This window comes from Pseudonaja textilis, chromosome 16 (genome assembly GCF_049901715.1).
Source record: "Pseudonaja textilis isolate UNSWEBS1 chromosome 16, rPseTex1.2, whole genome shotgun sequence".
Classification (NCBI taxonomy): domain Eukaryota; kingdom Metazoa; phylum Chordata; class Lepidosauria; order Squamata; family Elapidae; genus Pseudonaja; species Pseudonaja textilis.
In genome coordinates, this window is record NC_142005.1 from 2811321 (window position 1) to 2834700 (window position 23380).

At 55.3% G+C, this 23380-nt stretch overlaps 1 protein-coding gene across 1 annotated transcript in view; it reads left to right on the forward strand.

The window, feature by feature from the left end:
* Nucleotides 1–7617: 7617 nt before the first annotated feature.
* MEF2D (myocyte enhancer factor 2D) overlaps nucleotides 7618–23380 on the forward strand; it is a 74549-nt gene continuing 58786 nt past the window's right edge. The window contains 1 exon segment of the mRNA XM_087913813.1: nucleotides 7618–7827. The gene's annotated coding sequence lies outside the window, so the exon portion shown is untranslated.

A 23380-nucleotide genomic window follows, 5' to 3' on the forward strand; every position in this document is an offset into this window, starting at 1 on the left:
TTGTACAATTCACAGTTAAAATGTAGACCTTAAAACTAATAATTGAAAACAAGAAAAATCTAACCGAAGAAATGAAATCTAGTGGATAAAGAAAACATTGGGGGGGCGGGGAGGATTAATTAAAGAATCGCTGAGAAATGCATTTCATCCGACTGAAAATAGGAAAAGATTCTCTGAATGATAGAAACATGGGTGATTTTTTAAAAAGCTTTTGGTAAAAACTGCCCAATAAGATTCAGGAAACAGAGGAGACAGGCAGGGAGGGGAGGGGAAATTATGCCTGTCCCCTTCCCCTGCGTCCCTCTTAATTTCCTAGCAGTAGCGAAAGGCCACAGCATTAAACGCACCAAGTCGTATCTTCGAATAATCCCCTGTATTGAATGTAAACAGAGGCTTCAGCCTGGGGAGGGGATCTGTCCATTAGGTGGCGCTGTTTTCAAGGGAAGCCAGAAAAGGAGGCAGAGGGGGGCGGCCGTAGGGGAGGAGGAAAGAGGTGGGGGGGGATGGGGGGGACGGGACCCCCAGCCTGCATGCTCTTGGATCCGGCCCACCCACGCTGGGGTCCAGGGAAGCTCCCCGGGATGCCCAAGAAGTGCCCTGGGGGCCGCTTGGAAGATGGAGGCGCCTGAGCGACGCCTGCCCGATGGCCACGGGGAGGCCCCCCCCCCCCCCCGGCCGCTTAGCCTGATCCCATTTCCGAAGCCTTTGGAGCAGAAGGCCACATCTGGTGGCAGTGAGTTTCACAGGCTGAAACCGAGATCCTTTCGTTTCCTTTTATTTTTGGCTCGGTATTTCTAGGGAATTGTGGCAAGAGAGAGAATAGTTTGAGAAGCGTCGCAGTTGCCATGCGACACCCCCCCCCAACCCAAGCCAGTTGGATCTGCCTGCGCTGTAGACAGCTGGGGATGAGTCTGACAGGGAGGGGGGGGCTGAGAAAGCCCCACCAATGCAAAGGGGCCGGCCCCGTTGGATGGGGCCACGGGGTGTGTGTGTGTGTTTGGGCTGGCCAGAGCGCAGCTGCTGTCTGCCCCGGCCCACCCCTTTGGTCAAGCCATGGTGCCTTCAGGCCTTTCCAGGGACCAAAGCAGAGGTGGGATTCAGCCGGTTCTGATCAGTTCTGGAGAACCGGTAGCAGAAATTTTGAGTAGTTGGGAGAAGCGGCCAATCCCGCCTCTGACTGGCCCCGCCAGCCCCATCTCTTCTCTGCCTCCCATTGAGTCCCAGCTGATCGGCTGGGTCTCCTTTGGTTGCCCTGCACAGGAGAACGGAGCTGGAAAGCAGGTCAGTGGGGTGGGGAGGGAAGGGGGATTTTGCGGTGTATCCTTCCCCTGCCAGGCCCACCGAGCCACACCTACCAAGCCACGCCAAGCCACGTTCTCAGAACCAGTAGTAAAAAAGATGAATCCCAGCACTTTCCTGCTTAGGACTGTGCCAGCCTGGGACTTCCTCTGGCCACCCTCGGGGCAAGAGGGGCTTGGCTGGCCCTTCAGGGCTTGCAAGTCTGAGAAACCACAGAGCAGCTGATCCTGTCCTCTGGCTGCACGGATCCCCTCGGAGGAGCTGGGCAGGGGCAGAGGGGGCTGCAGCCACGCAGCACAAGGGACATTCTGGGCGGAGGAAGCCCCCAGCCAGGCGGCCCCAATCCTGCTCCCCGGAAGGCCCCTCCGCATTCTTTCCTACTGATGAGTAGGGCCTGGAGGAGAGCCAGGCCAGGAAGCAGAGGCACCCTTCAACCCCCGGCTGGCTGGCTGGGCCCCCACGTGCCTTCGCTGCCCAAGGCTGCAGGGCCCCAGCTGGAGGGCATCTGTGGCCTGGGTGGCTCCGGCAGCTGGAGCGGAAGGGGCAGGGAGAAAGAGGGGGGCCCAGCAAAGCTTGGAGCCCCACATGGGGGGTGATGAGGCCCACTGAGGCTCTGTTCAGTTCAGGGGTCCCAGGGGTGGCCTGCAAGGGCAGCTTTGTGTGTGGTGGTCAAGGCGTCGATGCTGGAAAGGCTGGCCATTGAGAGGGTCAAGCAGCCTCGACGGGTGTTTCATCCACTCCTTCCCCGAAGACTCTCCAAGTGGCCCTTGCAGAGTGAGACCCCCCCCTCTCTTTGGAGGAGGGAAGCTCCTGCAGGGTCAGAGAGCAAGGACACCCCCCACCCCCCACCCCACCATTTGCCAGGTGAGGAAATAAGGCGGCTATGTTGGACCAGGAAGCTTCATCCCTGGCAGGTCTGGCTGCAGACAACTGCGATGCTGCCCTTGCAAAGGAGCCCCCCGTTGCTACCCAGCTGGGGGAACAAATGGGTGCTGCAAACCCCCCCCCCTTCAATAGAAACAGCTGTGGCTTCTCCTAGTACTTTCGTGGTTAGGGATATTAATGGTGCCAGAGAGAGCTAAATCACCATTTTCCCCCCCCATCATTTCTGGAGTTGGGATGTTTGTTTACATTTGGGTGGGGGGGTGGGGGGGGTGGCACCCGATCCTTTTCTGAAAGGAGGCCAGCAGAAGGATTTCTTCCCCTCTTGGAGCTGAGCTGCTTGCAACTGGGGAGTGGGTCAGCTCGGCTGGAAGTCCTTTCTGGAGTCAGGGGGGCCCCCAGGCAGCAGCCCGGCCTTCAGTTCAAAAGCTGCGGCCTTGCACGTCACACTCAACCCCCCTGGTGACGGTTCACTGCCTCTCGGAGAGCCTTCAGAACCGTGGCCGACCGTGGCCGCTTGCCAAAAGCTCTTCGGAAGCTCCCGGCCGGTCCCCAAGGGAGCGGCCTCGCTCCGCCTCCGTCCTCCCGGGGCTACGTGGGCAGAGGAGGTGGCCCTGTTGTCCAGGCCCTGGCACCCCCGCCCAGCCCCGCTCTGGTCCCTGCTGGAGACGTCCGTCTCTTGCACAAAGGACCTGAAACGGGCCAGAGCAGCGCCGTAGCGGTCCTTTGCCCCGTGGTCGTTGTGGGGGTGGGATGGTGGTGCCCGCCCTTCGATACTGGCACAGCTGCCCAAAGCAATTTCCTTTGTTAGACGGGGAACCTTCTTCAAACTAACGAACATAAGGTGGTTATGGTTGCCAGGGCGACATCCGATTGCCTTGGCAACCGCAGCTGAGTTTCATCAAGGGTCATGTTGCAAACTGAGGGAGAAGTGGGGGGGGTTAGGAAGGGGGGGGCATGGAATACCCCCCATCGTCAAGTGCAGGTTCAAGGGGCAGAGCTGCTGCCCTCCGGCCCTCCTCTCCCTCGTCCTCTCTCGGCTCCTCCCAGGGGGGCAACTTAACATACGGGCCTCGCAGGAAGGAGCAGAGGTGGAGGGGCACATTTGCCCGAGCCCCCCCTTCGCTTCGCCGCTGTTGCCTCTCCAGCAGGGCTTGAATGGCTCCCCGCAACCCCGGCTCGCCCGGCTCTTCCACCTCTGGGGGCTTGAAGGCCTGGCGTTCGTTCCCCACTAATTCAGGCTGGGGCTGAGGCCTTGCCAGCCAAGGCTTCTGTGGGATCTCAGACCAACCAGGCTGGCATGTTCAACCTGGGGAATTCATTCATGGCTCTGCATGTCCTCAACTTCCCCAAAATTGGGCTCAGCGGCTGCTTATGATGTCAGTCTGGGATGGCGGACCTATGGCATGCAGAGCCACCTCCTGCCCGCACACAAGAGGTCACCCAGAAGAGCCCCACTGCGCATGCGCACACGCTGCCCCCCAACAGCTGGTCATCAGGGATCTGATGCGCACACATGTACTGAGACATGCCGGGCACGTGGGGGAGTTGCACATGCATGCACGGGGGCGTGCCCCCCCACCCCACATGCCTTGCCTTGTGGGGGCTGGCACACGAGTGAGCGGATGTGCAATTTTCAGCACGGGAACCCAAAAAGGTCAGCCACCACTGATGTAAGTCATGCAAAGCCACCCTGCCTCCCCCCGCACCCCCTCCCTGGCTAACAAAAAGTCAGGTACTGGGGCATGCAGGCTTATTCTGGACGTTTAGAGATCCTGGCTTGCTTAGAACAGAGTTTGGGGCGCTTGGGGTAATAATAATATCACCTTGCTGGCTTTTTTGAAATGGTGGCCAAAAGTCCTTCATACCGGCAGAGAATCCTGAGTGGCAGAGATGTGACTGGCCATAAACCCATTTCGACTTTACTCTCCGTGTTACTAAGAAGCACGAAGTGGAGACGGTCTGGGTGGAAACAAGAGCCTTTCCTTATGGCTTGCCTCTCATTGCAGCAGACAGAGACCAAGATGAAGTCACCTTCATCTCTAGCACAGGGGTCTCCAACCTTGGCCACTTTAAGCCTGGAGGACTTCAACTCCCAGAATTCCCCAGCCAGCAAAGGGGAGCCAGGTAGAATTTTGGCTGGTTGCATACGGGAAAGCGTGCACGCTTTCGCAGGCAAGGCAAAGCTGTGCTGTGGGCGGAGGAGCCATTTTATTCCGTGCAAGTGGCAACCACCGCTTTGAAAACGAATGCATGGAAGATCAAGGCAGCTGCGTTTGCCAGCAAGGATAACGCAAGAAATTGGACATTATTCATAAATGGTGGAAACTAGAGCGCACGCCTACATTTACAGTATATGTATATAAAGGATGGGGTAATAGCGCATGAAGCCATTTCCAGCTGCTCCTCCTAGCAACAGATACACGTGCAAAGAGGTAAAAATGGCTGAGTATCAGAGGCGGCTTTGGCCCACTTTGCAAGAGGGGAGGGTGTACAAGAGAACCCCCAAAACAGTTGGTGGCAGAAAGGAGAAGAAAGAATGAAGCGTGTTGTGGGGGTTGAATATAGGAAGCTGAGGTGCTGAAATTGGGTGGGTGGGTTCCAGTGAAGCGCCTGGAACTGACCTCTCCCCATTCCTCTCGTGCAGAGAAGAGGGGAGGCATCGAGAGGAAGGTCAGAAAAGCTGCCCTTGACTTGCGGATTGTGGATTTCAATTTCCAGAATTCCTTTGCTTGCCAGTTCAGGAATTCTGGGAGTTGAAGTCCACACACTTGACAGTTGCCAAGTTTGGAGATGCTCCTACTTTGCTGTCATAGCCAGCATCTTGAATTGCACCCGGAATGTACTGGGAGCCTGTCCAATTCACACAACGGGGGTGTAACGTACCCACACGGGTAGATGGGGCAACTCCTCACTGCATGTGCTGCCACATTCTGGGCCAGTTGTAACTCGGGCGGCCTTCAAAGGCTGCCCCATGTAGAGGATGCTGCAGTAATCTAGGAGGGAAGAGACCAAGGCATGGAGGGCCTCTAGATCTTCCTTTCCCTCTTTCATTACTTGGGTCTCATCTCATGGCTGCAGTTTGCTGGTTAGGTCGTGTGTGTGTGTGTGTGTGTGTGTGTGTGTGTGTGTGTGTACTGAGTGAGTGCTGCTAGAACTGGATTTATTGGTTAATTAATTTACCTATATATTACTATTGCATTTTATTTATTTTGATCTGTTGATTTTGTTTAATTTTGTGGTAAGCCAGTGTGAATCATTTATGATTTGGCAGCATATGTGTTGGATAAATAAATAAGCAGATAGTACAATGTTGGATAAATGTTAACAGGACACGTAATACTGAGATTGGAGTGGAGGCGGCGGCTTCTCCCCCAAGTAAGAGGCGGGTCAGATAGATCCGGCAGACCGAAATCCCCCAAAGGCAGTAGATAAAGCAGATCTTGCTGAGCCCTTGTGCCCCCGATGTTTAGTTGTATTTATTTTCTCTCAGGCCTTTGGAAGTGCTGCCACCTCACACTGATTCTCCACCGATGGCTGCCGCTGCCGGCTGGCGGAGAGAGAGAGACCAGGCTTCTCTGTGAAGGCATCTGTCCTGAGTGCTGATGGATTCCCCCCCCTATAATTAAGCAGGCCAAAAATAGCCTTGAGGTCTACTGAATGCGGACAGGAGGTTTGAGGAGAAAGAGCAGCAGTCACAGCAGAGCAATGGCCTCCGTTCGCTTTCTCGCCATCGGAGTGGGGCGATCGTGGTTCCACCGGCTGCCTAAAGAGCTAAGGCAGCCCTGGGGGTGAGGTCACTGCGCTCGAGGCCAGAAAAAGGCGGGGAGATACACCTCTAGAAGTCACGTTTAGGTTCGTTTGCACTATCCGGATACTTGGGATCCCCCGGAACGGTTTTGCCTAAAATTCGGCCTCTCCTGAACCGGGTGGGCCCAGGGGAGCCTCTTCCGCAGTGGGCCAGCAGCCCAAGAGAGACAGACGGACGGACTTGGGCCAGGATGAATGCAGACGGCGGGCCCTTTGCTCCGTTTCGCCTAGTGGTTCTGAAAGGGGGCTGGAAAAGGCCAGTTCAGAGGGAACCTTCCCCAGGAGAGGAGAGTTGACACCTGCCCATAAGGGTCCCAAGAGAGGCCCCCAACCGTGGCCACTTTAAGCCTGGAGGACTTCAACTCCCAGAATTCCCCAGCTGAGACCACAGGAAGGGAGGGTGGGGGTCCGTGGGGTGGGAAGACCTTTCCAAAGAGAGCCGAGAGAGCGGCTGACTCGGGGGCAGGAGAAACCTGGGCAAGTCAGACCCCCGGGGGGAGGAAGTCAGACCCCGGGACCACCCTAAAGTTTCCGTCCTAGTTTGGTTTTTGGTTCGGGAGGGCGGGAGTCGGTAGAGCAAATAAACGAATTCATGCCGTTTTTATTTTGCAAAATCTAGCGACTTTACCCAAGGAATCGGTAAAGGTAGAAAAAGGGAAACCAAGTCATCGTATAAGGAAACCTTTCAGGGCTCCATTTCCCGGAAGGCAACCATCCTTCTCGCTGTAGCCTACCCCTCCGCCCCCCGCCCCCCGCCAGATATGGCAGGCAAGAGAAGGGAGCATTGCATTACACGCTTTTGAACACGGACTCGCAAGCCTCGGATTCCCACGACTCGCCCGCCTGGCCTCGCGTAGCCCCCGCGCAGGCGCGTCCCGAAGGGGAGGAGCCGGGAGAGCTTGGCCGCCGTCTCCCGCGAGGGGGCGTAAGCAGCGCGCCGTCTGGTCGCGCAGGAGACGGTGACGCACGCATGACGCCAATGCCGCGGGGCGGGGCCACGCACAGCCGTCGCCCGGCCGCGAGGGGGCAGAGCGGGGCCTCCTCCGCCGAGGTCCCGGCTAGATCCGGCCACCTCTCGTAAACACCGTGTCCCTCCGCCGCGCGTGCAATGTAGTCCCCGCCCGGCTGCCTGCCCCCCCGGCCGCCCGGCGCATTCCCACGACCCGGTTCGGGCTTCACGTGTCGCGTAAATGCGGCCGCCAAGCTTGGCCCGCGTCGCCCCAGAAAGCGGCGGCGCTGCTGCCTTGAGGCAATGGGGCCCTCGAGTCGCTGCTGCCGGCTGAGCGCCGAGTTCCGCTCCTGACGGCCCGGCCGGCGAAGCAGGGCGGCTCCCCCGCGGCCCCCTTCCCGCTCCGGCCCAGGCCCAGCGCTGCCCCCGCCCGGCGCCCCGTTGCTCCCAGCCCGACCCCCGCCAGCGCCGCGCCGGGCCGCCGGAGCGACCCCTCCGGGCCCCCTCCTCCCTCGGCCAGGCGCCTCCCCGGCTCGCCCCGCCTGGCCCGGGCCGGTGCGGGCGGAGGGATACGGGCGGCGAGGAGTCGGCGGGAGGGGGCGGCGGCGGCGGAGGAGGAGGAGGAGGCGGCCCTCCCTCCTCCCTCCCTCCCTCCCTCCCTGCCTGCCTGCCTGCCCGGCGCGGCGATTGGTCCCCGCCGCAGCTGCCCCGCGTCCTCGGCCGCCTGGCTCGCCCTGCTGGCTGCCGGAGGGGCTGAGTGGCCGCGGCGGCCTCGGAGCAGCCAGCGCGGAAGGGAGTCCGGCAGAGCAGCGCCCAGCCGAGCCGGCCCGGAGCCCCGCCGCCCGAGGCTCGAGGAGGAGGAGGAGGAGGCCGGCCGGAGCCCCCAGGTGAGCAGCGCCCGCCGGGCAGGGGCAGCCTGGGAGGGTCGGCCGGAAGTCGGCGGGGCCGGGCGGCGGGTGGCGGGCAGCGGCGCGCCCTTGACGGCCGCCCCGAGGAGGGCGCTGCGGGGGGCTGCGGAACAGGCCCCGGCCGCTTGCCCGGGGAGCAGCCGGGCGGAAGGCAGGCGGGGTCCGGGGGCTTCGGCTGCGGGGTCCGGGGCCGCTGCGGTCGGGGAGGGCTGGGGCCCCGGAGCCGCCCGGGATGCGGGGGTTCTCCGGGCCCGCCGAGGCCAAGGCTCCCGGGGGCATGTAATAATACACCCCCCGCCCCGGACAGACGGGCTGCAGTTCTGGCCCGGAGCTGCTTTTCGTGCGTGTCTGGTTGCGGGGAGAGGCGGCGGGCTGTGCAGATGCTTCCGTCGGGCCTGGGCTCCGGTGTCGTCGTCGTCCTCCTCCTCCTCAGACGGGGGTGGGGGGCGGGGGGGGGTCTGTTTAACGCCGATTTCCCCGAGTAAACCGCCCTGGGCTGAGCTCGGAAGGCCGGAGCTGCTGGGCTTCGGTGGATTGAGTTGTGCCTGGTTGCTTTTCCTTCCCACGACCTGCCAAAGTTAGACTGCGGTTGCTTTGGATTTGCCTTAAGGGGTGTGAGGATTGTGGCGTCTATCTGATGGTTCAGGATCGATCCTATTGTCTTCGGGACCCCTTTGACTCCATTCCCATAATAAGTGCACATTTCTCCGTTTGCATCTCGATGAGATCTTTTGGCCCGGCCGTAGCCGTTGTGGTTAATTTAGCATTCTTGTGTATGTCATGCAAACTCCCAAATTGGGTCAATTGAGTAAATAATCGGGCTGTGTGAACCCAGCCTCTGATGTGAACGCATCCAGGTTCTCATAGAATTTTCTTAGGTGCTTTCTAACAATTTCCCTGCCTGTTTGTGTATATTTTGTAATTCTCTCTGTTGAATCTGATGGTTTTTTTTTAAAGCTGCCTCTCTGGGTTGTTATGTATTTATCCACAGCTAATATAATTTTCCCCATATTGAATTTCTCATAAGTTTGGGTGATGTTGATCTATGCAAAGAACACGCAGGTTGGTTTGACACGTCAGGCTAACCGGGTTGCTGGTTTTGGGTGCCATGCAGATACAGGGACTGAACCACCTCTGGTCAATGCCATTTTAGGACAGAATGCCCTGCAAAATTGGCCAGTGTATTCCTGCTGGATTATTTCCCTAAACCGTGGCCAAATTTATTATGAGTAAGCCTGTTGTGAAACCAGCCACTGGGTTGGGGGCGCCTTCCACTTTCTGGAGGGAGCCCCTTCCGTCCCCTGAGTTGGAGGGGCCTTTTGCCAGCATTCCAGGCCTTGCTTGCCGCTGCCCTGGCAGTGGGTCTCTGGCAGACGGGCAGCGTCTGGCCTGTCAGCTGCGAGGGCTGGGCTCCGGTGGTGCCTCAATGAGAGTCGCCGCCGGACTGACCAACAAGCCAAGTGTGCCGCTCAGACTTGTATCATTAGCAGGCGTTGGTGGGCAGCGGACTCCAAGCCCTGGGCTGGCATAAATCTTGTTTTGGAGCAGGGGACCTGGGAGGAGGGAGGGCGGCAGGTCCCGCAGTCGAAAGGGTCAAGGAGGTCCACGAGTGGGGGCCTTCACTCGTGCCTTGGGTCAGGGGAAAATGACCGACGGCCACAACGGTTTTGTCCTCACCCTTCCTGTCTGCTGCCCAGGCGCAGGTTGGCACAGCGGTGCTGTGTTTGCGCTCTCACGGGGCCCCAGCGGGACTGTGTCCCCCTAGCCGAGTTCCCACCACTTGTTTAGCTTGGTTCCTGGATGAACGCCACATGCCGAGCCTTCAGCCGGGCAAGGAGGCGCTTCATACCAAATTGCACAGGACTAAAATTAGCCACGCTGAGCATGTGGAAGTGCAGCCACCAGGCCTCCCATGGAGCCACTGCAACATCATGTGTCAATACAGGCCATGTTGCACTTTTTGTGAGTTTCCTGACTGGCACCAGCGGCCCTCCTCTCCTGGGGGGCACCTCTGTAGAGAAACGGGCACGAACCTGTCTTTGAGGAGGGCTGATCCTTATGGTCAGGGAAGGAGGAGGAGGCTGAGCGTCTGGTTGCCTTGTGTCAACCATGGCTTGATGTGGCTGGCATGGCACCGTGTATTCCGGTTATGTAAGTGGAGAGTTTGCGCAGCACCTGATCAATCTGTAGCCCTCTGTGCCATGGGAACGGCTGCCTCAGCTGCTGAGAGCATCCTTGAATGCCAAGCCAGCGATGGGCCTGGAGGGAAGGGCGTTCTTTGGGTTGCTCTCCCCTAAATTTGGGCCAGGGTCTTCCCAGGAAGGGAGAGAGAGAGAGAGTCCTCCATCTAGGAGTATTTAATTGTTCTGCCGTTGTCTCCGGATCTGTTCCTCGCAAAACAAGGCTGTGTGAAATTCAGCCGTCTCTCTAACCTGGCAGCTGCATCCTTTTATTTATTTATTATTTGTCAATTGCTTACAAGATAATAGGTATAAGTAAAAACGTAGTTATGAATATATGGGTACATATAAGAGAAATAAAAATAGAAAAGAAACAATAGGACAGGGACGGTAGGCACGTTTTAGTGCGCTTATGCATGACCTCTTAGGAAAGGGGTGGGGTCAATAGGAGACGGTCTGAGGTTAAAGTTTTTGGGGTTTGCAGAAGCTGTGCAGATGCAGATAGATAAACTCAACAAGACGTCCATAACAAAGTACGTTTATTGGTTCATCGGGTATCCTCATAACTCACATTTGTGATGAAGTTCTTTAATGACCAATCCTTTGCATATCTGCCTTGTAGGTAAAAATATGATTTATCTTTTATCTGTAGCGGTAGAAGTAGAGGAGTTACCGCGAGTCCATGAGTTCAGCCAAGAGTGAGGAAAACCTCCGCCAAGCCCTGGAGGGTCAATTTAGTGACCAATCAGGATTACAGATGTGGTCACGTGATATGGGCTACGTTTCCCAGGATACCTTAACTACATTTCCTATGGGGCATTTCCTTAAGGGGGCAGCTCACAATTGCTACCTAACTATCCAATCCCCATAGACTGGCTGGACGACACACTCCCTGCCTGGAATGGTACATTCCACTATTAAAAGAAGAGAAAAAAATTAACTATAAACTGAGATAAACAGTTAGCTATATTACTAAAAGAAACAGAAAACATTCATAAAGCATCAAACAACGCAAAGCATGCAAAGTTTGAGGTTCAGTCTTCAAGTTCGGCCTTTCTCCGCAGTAGCACCAGGTCAGTGACTGGCCTGGTGTAGAGCTTCTTAGTAAAGGTCCGATGGTCGCAGGAGGAATATAGTGACCTCGCCATCAGGACCTTGACTTTGCGGATAAGTCCATCAGAGCTGGGCGTGGCTTGAGACACAAGTCCCGTAGGCCACGCGTTGCGATGCACATCCTTGTCTTTCAGCAAGACAAGGTCTCCCTCCTGGAGGTTTGGTTCTTTGGTCTTCCATTTACGGCGGTCTTGTAGGGTAGACAGGTACTCTTGGTTCCAAAAGGTGTTGGCAGGCTGTTGAACTTGTCTCCATTGTGGTTTGTACAAGTCCTTAGATTCAAAGTTCCCTAACAGTGCAGGCCAGTCGCCCGTCTTCTGAGCTAGCAAGGCAGCTGGACTGAGAATGGTCGGATTCTCAGGGTCTGAAGTGGCCGGAACTAAAGGCTGACCATTTATGGTGGCCGCGACTTCTGCCATAAGGGTAGATAAGAGTCCCACGTGTCAGTTTAGGTGCTTTCGCCAGCATCGAATCAAGGATCCGACGAGCCATTCCAATCCTGCGTCCCCACGCTCCTCCCATGTGAGATGCGTGGGGAGGATTAAATATCCCATGTGCATTTGTTGGCTTTAAGGTAGCCGTCGAGTGGCGCGTCAGGGCGAATGCCATCTTCAGTTTGTAGATCTTTACAAGCGTCTACAAAGTTCGTTCCACAGTCAGATCTGAATACCTTGACGGGGCCTCTGTGGCCTCTTGAAACCTTCTCAGGGCGTGGATGAAGCAAGAGGCCGCCATAGATTCAATGACTTTGATATGGACCGCTCGAATGCGGAGGCATGTGAAGAGTGGTGCCCATCGTTTGCTGTTAGCTTGACCGTCCCCGGTCCGTCGGGCATACACAGACCAAGGGCCGAATCCATCGAGGCCTACGCTGGTGAACGGTGGTTCAGAGCTCGGGCGCTCGGGTGGTAGGTCAGCCATCATCTGACGTCGAGTGTGGCCTCGTTGCTTGCGACAACGGAAGCAAGACGGCTGGACAGTTGAGGTGCATCTTTTGGCACCTGTGACCCAGAGTCCACTCGCTCGGAGGGCACCTTCTGCCATCGTGGCGTCTCCCGCATCCTTTTGGTCTCTTCCTTGAAATACGCGCCCGAATGGCCTCTTTCAAAGGGCTTTATAAGCGCCCCCTTTTCAGGCTTCTCTGTGGATCGGGGCCACTGGAGGTTTGTGCTGGGGCTGAATTTCAGATCTAGCCACCCAGGAGAAGCCCCAGCGGTTTCGGGAGGAAGGAACATTTGGCTGAGGCACGAGAAGGAGATTTTGGTACAGTTTGGACCATTTCAGGTGCTGGTGTCGAAAGGCCTTTTGGCGTAAAGGCCTGAGGGGGAGAGAAATCCGGGCCTAGCTGTGGGCTACAACTCCATCCTTGCCCCACGTCTCAAGGGGTCCCATTGGCCCTTTCCTCCGTGGCCTCCCCTCCCGCCTCTCTCTCCCTCCCGCTCCCCCACGGGCCCCAAGCGCCTGGGCCAGCTCCTTGTTTGGGTGGGTTTTACAGGCGCCCCCGGCACTCACACCATTCCCCCCCGCTGCCTTCCTTCAGACCTGCCCAGTTGTCGCTTTCAGTATTCTGGCAATCCCCGCCCCCGCCTGGCCTGGGAGAGAGCCCGGCTGCCGTCTCCCTGGACGGGCAGAGCGTGTGGGCACCCTCAGCCGAGCCAGCCTGCTCTGCTGCAGGTGGAGGCAGGAGCTCTGGCCCTCGCCGGCTTCCCCGGGCCCCTCTCCTGGGTTGGCAGCCTTTCCTCCTCCTCGGCGCCATTAGTTGCCTTTGGACAGTTTGCATTATTGTCGTGTTTGGTTTTGAAACTCTTTCATGCAGGGCGGATCTTTCTCTCTCTCAATGTTGCCCGCCGCCTCCTCCTCTGAAGATGGAGGCGGACAGGAGGTCAGAAACGCCCCGTCTCCTCCTCACTTGTCGCCCCGGGTCAGCCCACTTTCCTGCTTATCTCTTCTTCAGTCTTCACGCGGCTATTTGGCCCGCGTCCCCCTGCCTTCTGCTCTTCTAACTCTGCCGCCTGGCTGAGGAGTCATCCTCTCTCGTGGTGTCCAGAAAGGCTCCCTTTGGAGAGAGGCCCAGCTGTCTCTGGAACGGGCAGGGCTGCCCGGGGGGCAGATTGGGGGGGGGGGGGCCAGGGACCTCTCTGAACCCCAATCTGGCTTGGCCCGGTCCTTGAAAAGGACGTCGCCCCAACTCTGCGGGCAGCTGCCCAAAAGCATAGTTTGGAATCCTAGGTTGCGCACCTGGTTTTCATTTTGCCTTTTGGTGCCCTGGCCGTCAATGTTTGGGGCTCGTCGCTGCTGTTCATTATTTTGTGTTTATGGTGAGCTGTAATTTTCTCTTTTTTAATGCTTCCGTTCAGTTTTAACTGTTTTACTTTTTAATGGTTTGATTCGTTTTTCAGTTGTTCGGTTCTAAATAAATGCCGTAGACAGAAGAATAGGCTAAAAGTAAATCCAGATCACAGTGCCCAAAAGAGAGCAATCTCGGGCTTCCCACATCAGTTTGCTTAATCACAGTTTAGTTAATAAGCCACAGTTGGCTGGATGTGCGTAATGTTCCAATGCTTTGGAATTCATGCTTTAAAAACAGTAGGAGCAGCAGCAGCAGCAGCAAACCCCCCAAAATACGCTAGGCCAAAGGCATGCAAATCACACAGTGGCTTTGAAGTGTGCCGGAGGGTAACTTCTCCAAGACCTGAAATCGTTGCCCAGCCAGGAGGTGTGGAAGGTAAACTCCATCGGGGCCTTCTGGAGCCCAACTTCCTTTATCGCGCCAGGCAGGCCAGCGTGGCTCAGAAGTCTTCGCGAGAGGAGTGCAGGAAGAGGAATCTCTGAACAGTTTCAACAAAACCATCCACAACGTTAGCAAATCTGGATGTGGCATGATAAAACCACAGTAATGCTACCTCGTTCCTTGATTTTGCAATCCTTCCTTCCCCCACCCCCCTCAAAAAAAAAAAAATCTGGATTACCGGAGTTTGGGGTTTCTCCCCTTGTAGCTCTGGAGAAAGAAAATCCACGGGGTCTTCGGAAGCTTTGCTCCGTTTATCCGTCCATCCCACATGCTGGGATTCCTGTTTAGCCCCTCCTCTTTGCGGGGTTTGTGTAGCTGTGGGCTTCCTAAACAGAAGAAACGGAGGGCTTTGGTCACTTTGGGCAGCCACAAATTCTGCACGTGAGAACTATACTTTATTCCGTTGGCCCAAAAAACCTCTAGTCTCCCCACCGTACAGATTCAGGTGACCCTATTTCTCTGCTATCCTGCCCAGATTGTAAAAGTTTGTACCAGGCACTGAATTCCCCGCTGCCGAAGGAGCCAATGGGTGTTGATGGCTCCCAGATGGGTGGGTGGGTATGCAGGGACGCCAAGCCCCATGGTCCACACCTGCTGTCTTGGGGGAGCGTTGGGTGGATGCCAGCCCAGGGCAAATCTCCCTCGTAAGGGTCGCTGGGAAGCAGGGAGTCATTCCAGTTTTCCAGAAGTCCAAGTGAGTCAGCCCACAGGAGTCTTGGTTAGGCTGGGGAGAAATTGGCATCTTAGCAGCCCTCACCAGCCCCACCAGGCTTTGTGGAGAGCTGCTTGGTCAGGATGCTGCTGTCAATCAGCTCGCCTGCATTCTTGGCAAAGGAGCTGGTCAGTCAAGCTGGTTCTTTACCAAGAGCCGCTGGGGCAGCCGGCTCAGACTTGAAGCGCTGCTGTTCTCCTGGCAAAGCCGACGCCAAGTTCTGTCTGCCTAGGGCAGCGTTCAGCCTCGGGGGTCTCTTCTTCCCCCTTGAGCCTAAGGATGCTGGGTGCCCAGTTCACCAGCTGAGCTTTGGTGGAAAATGAGGCCGAGGGAGGCAAGGAGGCCTCCTGGATGTTATTATGCCCTTTGCGCTGGAGGCATCCTAGTTGGCCTGAATGTCTGCGTCAGGCTACGTCCTGGGCAGCAACCGCCCGAAATCCAAACACACAACAAGGGCTCAACCACAGCCGGTTTCCCAACCTTGGGAACTTTAAGGTGGGTGGATTGTAACTCCCAGAATTCTCCAGCCAGGGAGGCTAGCAGAGGAATTCTGGGAAGTGAAGTCCACACTTCTTACAGATCCCAAGGTCGGCAAACACTCCACCCAAGCAATTTCCGCTCCCTCGTGGGACGCAGCTATTGGGTGCTCAGGCTTAGCTTTTGAAAGTAGGCCGAGACAGTGAGCTTGAACTGCCTAAGATCCGCACCAGGGACAGGTCTGAAGGCGAGATGTCATTGCCTTCGTTATTAATCCCGTTTCTATAGCCACCCGTCGCGCCCAAGGCTGGCTTCCCATCATGTCGCTGTGGTCACCATCGTGAGGCTTGTGTACTGCTGCTGTTGCCGCCTTTAGCACCGTCCAGACAAGATCAGTGCAAGGAGACAGCAGGCGTGATGCTCCCCGAGGAGGAGGAGGAGGAGGAGAACACAGGAGAACATAGCGGTGGGATCACTTTGTCCGTTCTATTAAAAAAGTAAGAAAAGGTAGTGTAAAATATTCATCCGAGTAATTCCGGTCTCAGCAGTTGAGAGCCAGGCCACCCTCCAGAGACCGGCTGGGCCCGTGTCCTGGACTGGCCGCCTTGCCTCTAGCCCAGCGTCTTTGGGAAGGACTTCCGGAGATGGCTGTGCCCTCCTCTTGGCGGTGGCACAATGGCGGCTGCTTTCCTCGACTCCAGCACCACCCCAAACGAACCATGCCCGGCTCCGCTTAGCGTCCCAGTCCAGAGCAGGTCCGCGGATGCCGCCTGCTGTTGAGTGGATGGCAGTCTTGCCTGCGAGCGCACAGCTGTGCCCGCCCTTTTGTGGGGAACACTGTTCTACGGAGCAGAGAAACAGAGTGCAACGTAATGAGCCCCAAAACTTTACAAGTAAAACTCCGATAAGGAAAGAACAAAAGGAAACGCAGTTGACTCTAATTGATAGCAACCCGCAAGGCTCTTTCAGGATCTCATCCCCTCCAGCCGGCCAGTTTCTTGGGTTTCCCCATTTATTTTTGGCTGAAGCTCTTTTTCCTTTATTGCACACGCGCTTCTTAAGTACAGGTAGTCCTTGACTTACAACCATTCATTTAACAACCTCTTGAAGTTACAACGGCACCGAGAAAAGTAACTTGCAACTCTTAGGATTGTTGCAGCATCCCCTGGTCAGAATTCGGGTGCTCGGCAACAAGGATGAATTTAGGATGGATGTAGCTTCCTGGGGTCATGAGACACACACACACACACACACAGCCACACCCTCCCCCAATTTGCCACCCTCCCAGCCAGCTCCCAACAAGCAAAGTCAGTGGGGAGAGCCTCATGTGACGTGCTTAACCAAGCCAAAAAAGGGTTAGAAAATGGGGCAACAGATGTAACAGATTAACAAAGGTGGAAAGGACCTTGTAGGTCATCTAGTCCAACCCCCCGCCCAGTGCAATTCACTTAACAACCATCTTGCTTAAAAATGGAAATCCTGGCGGCAGTTGTCGTAAGTCGAGGGCCTCCTGTACTTTCTTCCGTCTTCCTTCGTACTTTCGTCTGCGTTAAATGTAGACGTTTAACGTTTCTCTGTACCAGGTCCTAGCACGGCTTGTTTGAATCTGAGCTCCAGCTGGAAAATGTAATTCCACTTTCTGATTCCCTGGAAAAGTCTGGGGTCTGTTTTGTTTGTCCTTAAGGAGAAAGTCGTCTGACCTGAAGAAGTGAAAGGAAGGAAGGAAGGAAGGAACCGGAAGGGCCCTGGGCCAGAGGGAGGGGCCGGCCCGCATTCCCATCGGGGTGGCCCTGCACCCTTTGCAGAGCAGCGATGGGAATTGCCGGCTGCCTCGGTGCCTTCTGGTAGCCTTTTGCCAAGAGGAACGGCCGCTTTACCCAGGCTGTGGCTCCTGGGCAAATGGGTTGGTTGCATCTGGCGTCAGTTCCCTAACTAATATTATGGGCCTGCTTTTTTTAATGGGGTTTCGTCGAGGCTCTTGGCTTCCTCAAAACTTATTTATTTAAATTTATTCAAATGTATTTAAATTTATGTTTAAATAATAATTTATTTAATTATTTAAATTTATTTAATTTAGTTTGCCTTGTAATGTATGTCAGCATGTCACACAAAGACATCTGGTCCAGCCAATTGGGAGAATTTGAGCTAAATGTCCCTTCCTTCCTTCCTTCCTTCCTTCCTTCCTTCCTTCCTTCCTTCCTATGTCGAAAGCCCTCCATGACCCATTCGCAATCCTGGTTGGTCAGCCATGAAGTGTTTATTCTGTGGAAGGAGGCTGAAGGGAGGGAAGGGTTTCTTTATTGGCCAGGTGTGATTGGACACACAAGGAATTTGTCTCTGGTGCATAAGCTCTCACTGTACATACAAGCAACAAGTGATAAATCACAATCGTAATCATAAAAATACATCGTAAATCATAAGTTGCAACACTTAGTGATAGTCATGAGATACTAAATAAGCAAACATAAATCATTCTAGGATACCAACTAAACAATATAAATCGTAAGATACAAGCAACAAAGTTATAATCATAAGTGGGAAGAGGTAGGTAATAGGGAAGATGAGAAGAACAACAGTAATACAGTCTTACTAAGTAGCTGGACAGTGTTGTGGAAGTTAGTTGTTTAGCAGAGTGATGGCATGGGAGAAAAACTGCACTTGTCTCTAGTTGTTCCGGTGTGCAGGGCTCTATAGCGTCGTTTTGAGGGTAGGAGTTGAAACCGTTTACGTCCGGGATGTGAGGGGTCTGTAGGTATTTTCACAGCCCTCTTTTGGACTCGTGCAGGATATACAGGTCCTCCTCTTGGAAGGCAGGTTGGTAGCCGTTGTTTTTTTCTGCAGTCCAAGGTGCAAATGATAGATTTAATAATTCCTTTGTCGAACTATTATCAGCAGCTCTTGGGCAGTCTGAGCTTTCTGAGTTGGCGCAGGAAGAACATTTCTTTGTTCCGTTTTTTTTTTTTTTGATGAATGGTGTCCATTTTAAGTCTTGAGATATTATAGAACCCAGAAACTTGAAAGACTCTACCGTTGATGCTCCGTTGCCTAGTGTTGTAAGAGGCGGTCGAATAGGAGGGCTTCTCCTAAGATCTACTGTAATTTCTACTATTTTGAGAATGTTCAGTTCAAGATTGTCCCGGCGCCAACGCTAGTTGTTTAACCTCCCATCTGAACGAAGATTCACCGTTGTCACGAAGGAGGCCAATTGCGTTGGTGTCATCTGGGGTGATCTGAGGGACGACCGTCGCTTGCCATCCCATCTCCCCGACCCATCAGGGCAAGGAGGCAGGGAATGTGGCGGGTCCCATCCCCGAGGGAGAGACCCCTGGGGGGGACCCAGGACCTTCTCTGTGGTGGCTCCCTCCCTCTGGAACACCACTCCCCCCCCCCGAGATTAGACCGGCCCCCGCTCTGACACTCTTCCGGAAGGCCCCGAAGAAGACCTGGTTCTGCCAGCGGGCCCGGGGAACCCAGCGCGGGATGGATCTCATCAAAGGGCTCCTGGGATCTGCTGTCACCGATGCGGGGGTGGGTGGGAGGTGGGGGATGATTTGGTTATATTGTACTATATTAGTTTGATTCTTTTGGTTAGTTTTTATTGTTTTAAATGTGGTTTATATTCTGTTAGCCGCCTTGAGTCTCCATGGGCGAATAGGCAGCAATATAAGTCCAATAAATAATAAAATCTGCAAACTTCAGTACTTCAACAGAGGAATCTTTTGAGAAGTAGCCATTGGTATAAAGAGGGGGGGGAAGAGCACACAGCCAAGCCTGGGTGGGGGTGGGGAACTGTGCTAATTGTACAGGTATCTGATATTAATTTGGCTACCTTCAACCTGGTGCTCCCTGTCTGTTAGGAAGCTTATGAGCCATTTACAAGTGTGGCTGGGCACAGCCAGCTGATTTAGTTTAGTGAGAAGAATCTCTGGAATGATGGCGTTGGATGCCGAGCTGAAGTTACAAAGAGGATCCTTGCAAAGGTCTTTGGAGATTCAAGGTGTTGCAGGATGTAACGCAGAGCCATGTTAACGGCATCATCTGTCGATCTATTTGGTCAGTAAGCAAATTGCAAGTAGTCTTACAGTGGATCCATGATGGTTTTCAGGTGGGCCAGCACTAAATGGCTCTGGACAGCAACACTGGGGGGGGGCTCCCCCCCACTTCCTTTTTTCTGGTGGGTCAGGGCTGCTTGTGTGTAAGCGACTCCCGTGGGAAGCCCCCTCCCTAGGGGCCTTTTCAGCCTGGGGAAGACGGCCAGGGCAAGAGGGTCCTTCGTACAGCCCCCGGGCCCGGCTGGTGAATGTTGAGGGGGGCAGAGCGTGGCAGAGGAGGAGCCGGTTGTTCGCTGGGCTTGGTCTGCTCTCCCCGTTTCCTGAGGGGCCGGGGGGGGCCCTCTCAGCCAGGACGAAGCAGCTTGGGAGGGGAGCCAAGCGCAGGCCAACTCGAGGGGTCTCCCCTCCCCCCCCCCGAGGGACACCTGTCCACCTGGGCTGTCAGCCCTGTCACCGGCCCTGATGCATGCAAATGGGGGCCCTGGGGAGCCGCGGCTGACGATGCCCCAGAGAGCGGAGCTGTCACTTTCAGTCAGGCTCTTCCCCAGGCCCCACAGCCGGCCTCTCCATTCAGGAGCTGGGCTGGCGAAGGACACCTGTCTCTCGGGGCCCAGAGGGGCTTCCTTGGGGGGCAGCTTCAACCTGGCTTGCTGCTTAATGAGTCTCTTGGAGAACCCCTCCCCCGCACGCCCAGAGGGCTTTAATTGGCCGGGGGGAGAGAGAGAGAGAGAGAGAGAGGAGGACTGTTGACCAACAATGTCACCACCTAACCGGAATCCGTAGAATCTGCCATTTGCCTTCGATAGTCGGGCCTCAGCTGGCCAGAAATGGCCCCTGGTTAAACGTTGGGGGGGGGGAACGGGACAGTTTAAGATGTCCCCCTTCTTTGCTTGATCTACAGCAGGCACTCCAGACTCTGGATCAGCGTCCCAAAGCCCCCCGGGGCCGGGGTCTTGGGAGCAGGGGTCTTGGGAGCAGGGTGGGCTTGGAAGTCAGAAACTCTGTTGTCTTGCAGGGGAGCGTTGGGACTCGGGAGCCTTTGGGCCCCGGGGGTGGAGAAGCAGAGAAGCCCCCCTCGAGTCCAAGGGTGGGATCCTGTCCTGACCCCAGGATCGCGAGGTGGCCTTGGGAACGGGCGGCATCCCTGCTCCCTTTGGCTGCCCCGTTGTGGCTGGGAAGCATCAGTCCGGGGGGGGGCGGCTGCGCTTCCATCCCTCCCTCCCTCCCTCCCTGGGGGGTTGAAAGTCAAGAGAGCCAAACGGATCGGGCGTCACCCCCCCTTGTCTGCTGGCTGGCCGATGCTTCCACCGAAGCTCCTCCGACGAGGGCCCCTCACCTCAAAGTCCCGGCCCTCCGTCCTCCCCGGATGGACGGGGAGAATCTCTCGTCCTGGGGGGTTCTGGGAAGTCTTGGCCAGACCCAGCGGGGCTGTGAGTCCAAAGCACTTTGCTCCTGCGGGCAAATGCGGGAGGCCCCCCACACTCCAACCCAAGAGGCGTTGTGACTTCAGCCCAAAGAGCCTTTTGCAGCCTGGGCTGGGCTGGGCTTTAGCAAAGCTCCCTGGAAGAGCACAGGGCCTCCCGCCTGCCCTGCGAGCCCCTTCCTCGCTCTCTTACGTAAGGGGTCTTAGTCACCGAGCTGAGAAGGCTGCCCGGCTGGTGCTCGGTGAGATCTCGTCAAGGGAGGCAGGCAGGAAGAAACCCAGGGTGGCCTCGGCTCCCCACGTCCCTTTGCTCTGCTTGGCCGGCCAGAGGGGCCTTTTTTCCACAGAGGCCGGAGGAGGTCGGCCTCTTCGGAGCCTCTTACAGCATTGCTACCCGTGTCCCTTTTGGATCCCTAAGGAGGGATCGCCGGGGTCACAATGTTCATAAAAGCACCCCAGTTTTCCTTCTTACCTTTTCCTATCCTGGCTCTCTTCTTCTTCTTCTTCTTCTTCTTCTGCAGAAATGGCTGGTGCTGATTTTACAGGACCCTGGTAGTTTCTGTAGCAATTTTTGTTTCAGTCACATATTCAGTAAAAATGATAATTTTTTCAGAGTTTTTGGTGGGGAAGATGTGAAGGGGTGAGAAGGTGGAAGGTTCTGTCAGTCTTTTCAGCATTTAGAATTGAGTTCCCAATCTGGCAGGCGGTCCAAGAAAAGCTGCTGCAAGCTGGATGTGACTTTCGGGTGCTGAGCGACAAGAGTCGCTGCGGTCAGAGCGGGGTCCCCTCAATTGGATCTGAGTCACTTGCCAGCCTTGCTCAAAAGAGGGGGCCACGGAGGCCCCCCAGAATCCAGGGGCACCGTCGTCTTCCAGGCCAACCTTTTCTCTGGCAGGTAAAAAACATGGCAGGTGACGCAAGGCCGTCCTTCTCCCCTCTTGACAGGTGGTTTACCGAAGGTCTTCATGACCGCAAATGGAGCTTGGTAGCTGAAGGGGTGACTGCCCCCCAAATACCTTAGGGTCTGTAAAGACACTGGACCGATTGCCAGCTTCGTTTAATATGTCGTGGGAGGTCTGGTCCCTTCCTTCCACGGTCTCCTTGCTAGGAACGGTAGCTGAAGTGTAAAGCGGCCCCTGGGATGGGTGACGTCTTCACGCGATACAGGATCCAGGCCTCCCAAGGAAGGACGGGCTTCTCTCTATCTCCAGCCGGCCGTGTTGGTTTCTGCAAAGGCCGGCTGGCCCGATCCACTTGCTCTCGAATAGCTCCACAAACAGAGGGCACGATAGCCTTGTCCCAGGCAGAACCGCTCCTGGGCATTGTCCTTCCTGGTTCTTCCTACCTGGCTTGGCCACCTGTCGGAAGGGACCCCAGCTCTGTTCTTTCCTAACGCCCCGTCCTGGAATGTGTCCTTTTACAAACTGGGCCTCCACCTTCCTTTCCGCCTCGCTTCCTCTTCACGAAAGTTCTCGCTGGTTACAAATCCACCAAGACAGGCATGAAAGGTGGATTTTACTCCTCAATAATTTGATGTCATCGGCTTCCCCGCTCAGCTCCTCGTGATCAAAAAATTATTAAAACACTTTAAATATTAAACATTATGAACTGTCAAAAACGCGGCTCCTGTGGGAACGTTACTTTTTTTGCATACCTCTCGGAAAAATACTTATTACCTCTGTTGGGTTCTTTAGTCCATTGCTGATTTTTAAGGGGGCCTCTCACCCCACGGTCTTTTAGACTACCCAGGAGCTCTTAAGAAAGGTTGCCGTTGTATTTGTTTTTTTTGTATTCCAAAAATACAAATTAACGAAGTCTTCAGATTGCCTGCAACTGTGTACCCGTGTCATGGTAAAGAGATTAGCAAGACGTAACTGAATCAAACGTTGATTCTTTCTCTTCCTTCCGTGTGGGGTGTGGGGCCTCTGAGCCAGTCGTGACTTCTGGCCCCAGACTGGAGAAGTCCCTGCACTTTTCTTGCCAAGGTTTTTCCCGAAGTGGTTCGCCATTGCCTCCTTCCTAGGGGCTGAGAGAGAGCGGCTGGCCCAAAGTCACCCAGATGGCTTAGTGCCCGAGGCAAGACTAGAACTCACTATCTCCCGGTTTCTAGCCTGGTGCCTTAACCACTGTGCCAAACTGACTTTCATACGCTTGACTTTTTACAGCTTTAACGATAATAACCGCTTCATTTTCCGTGGCTCCCTTTTGCAAAAAAAAATAATAATAATAATGTCATAACATTGGCCCCTTTCCAGCCCTCTGGACAGAGGTCAAGCATTAAGGACACGGTGGGAATTTTTGCTAGAAGATGAGCAATTTCATGCTTGAAGTGAACCTGGACCCAGAGATTCATTTGTCTTCTTTTCTGGCTCTCCTAAGCTCTTGTCTTTTTAAAATCTCTCCCCCTCCCTCCCCCTTTCCCTCCCCCTTTCCCTCCCCCCCCCAATATGAATGAAGGAATGAGGTGTCCGGTGGCACCCCTACCCCGAAAAGGCGAGGGGAGCGTCCTGGGGGGTTCTTGCTCCGAGTCAAGCAACCCCGATCCACTGGGGGGTTCTGGAGCGGGGTGGGAGCGGAGTCCCCCCAGGCAACTCTGGCCTCAGAGCCATGGACCTCGTCCTTCCTGGCAGGTGCTCCGTGGGGCTTTTTCCCAGAGTGATCCCCCGGAGCTGATCTTGTGGGTAGCAAAGCGCCTGTTTTTTTTTTTCTTCTGTGTTCGTCCCCTTTTTCCCTTTTCTTTGCACTGCAGAGAAAGTCAAATGCGAATCTGGCTCTTTCAGAGAG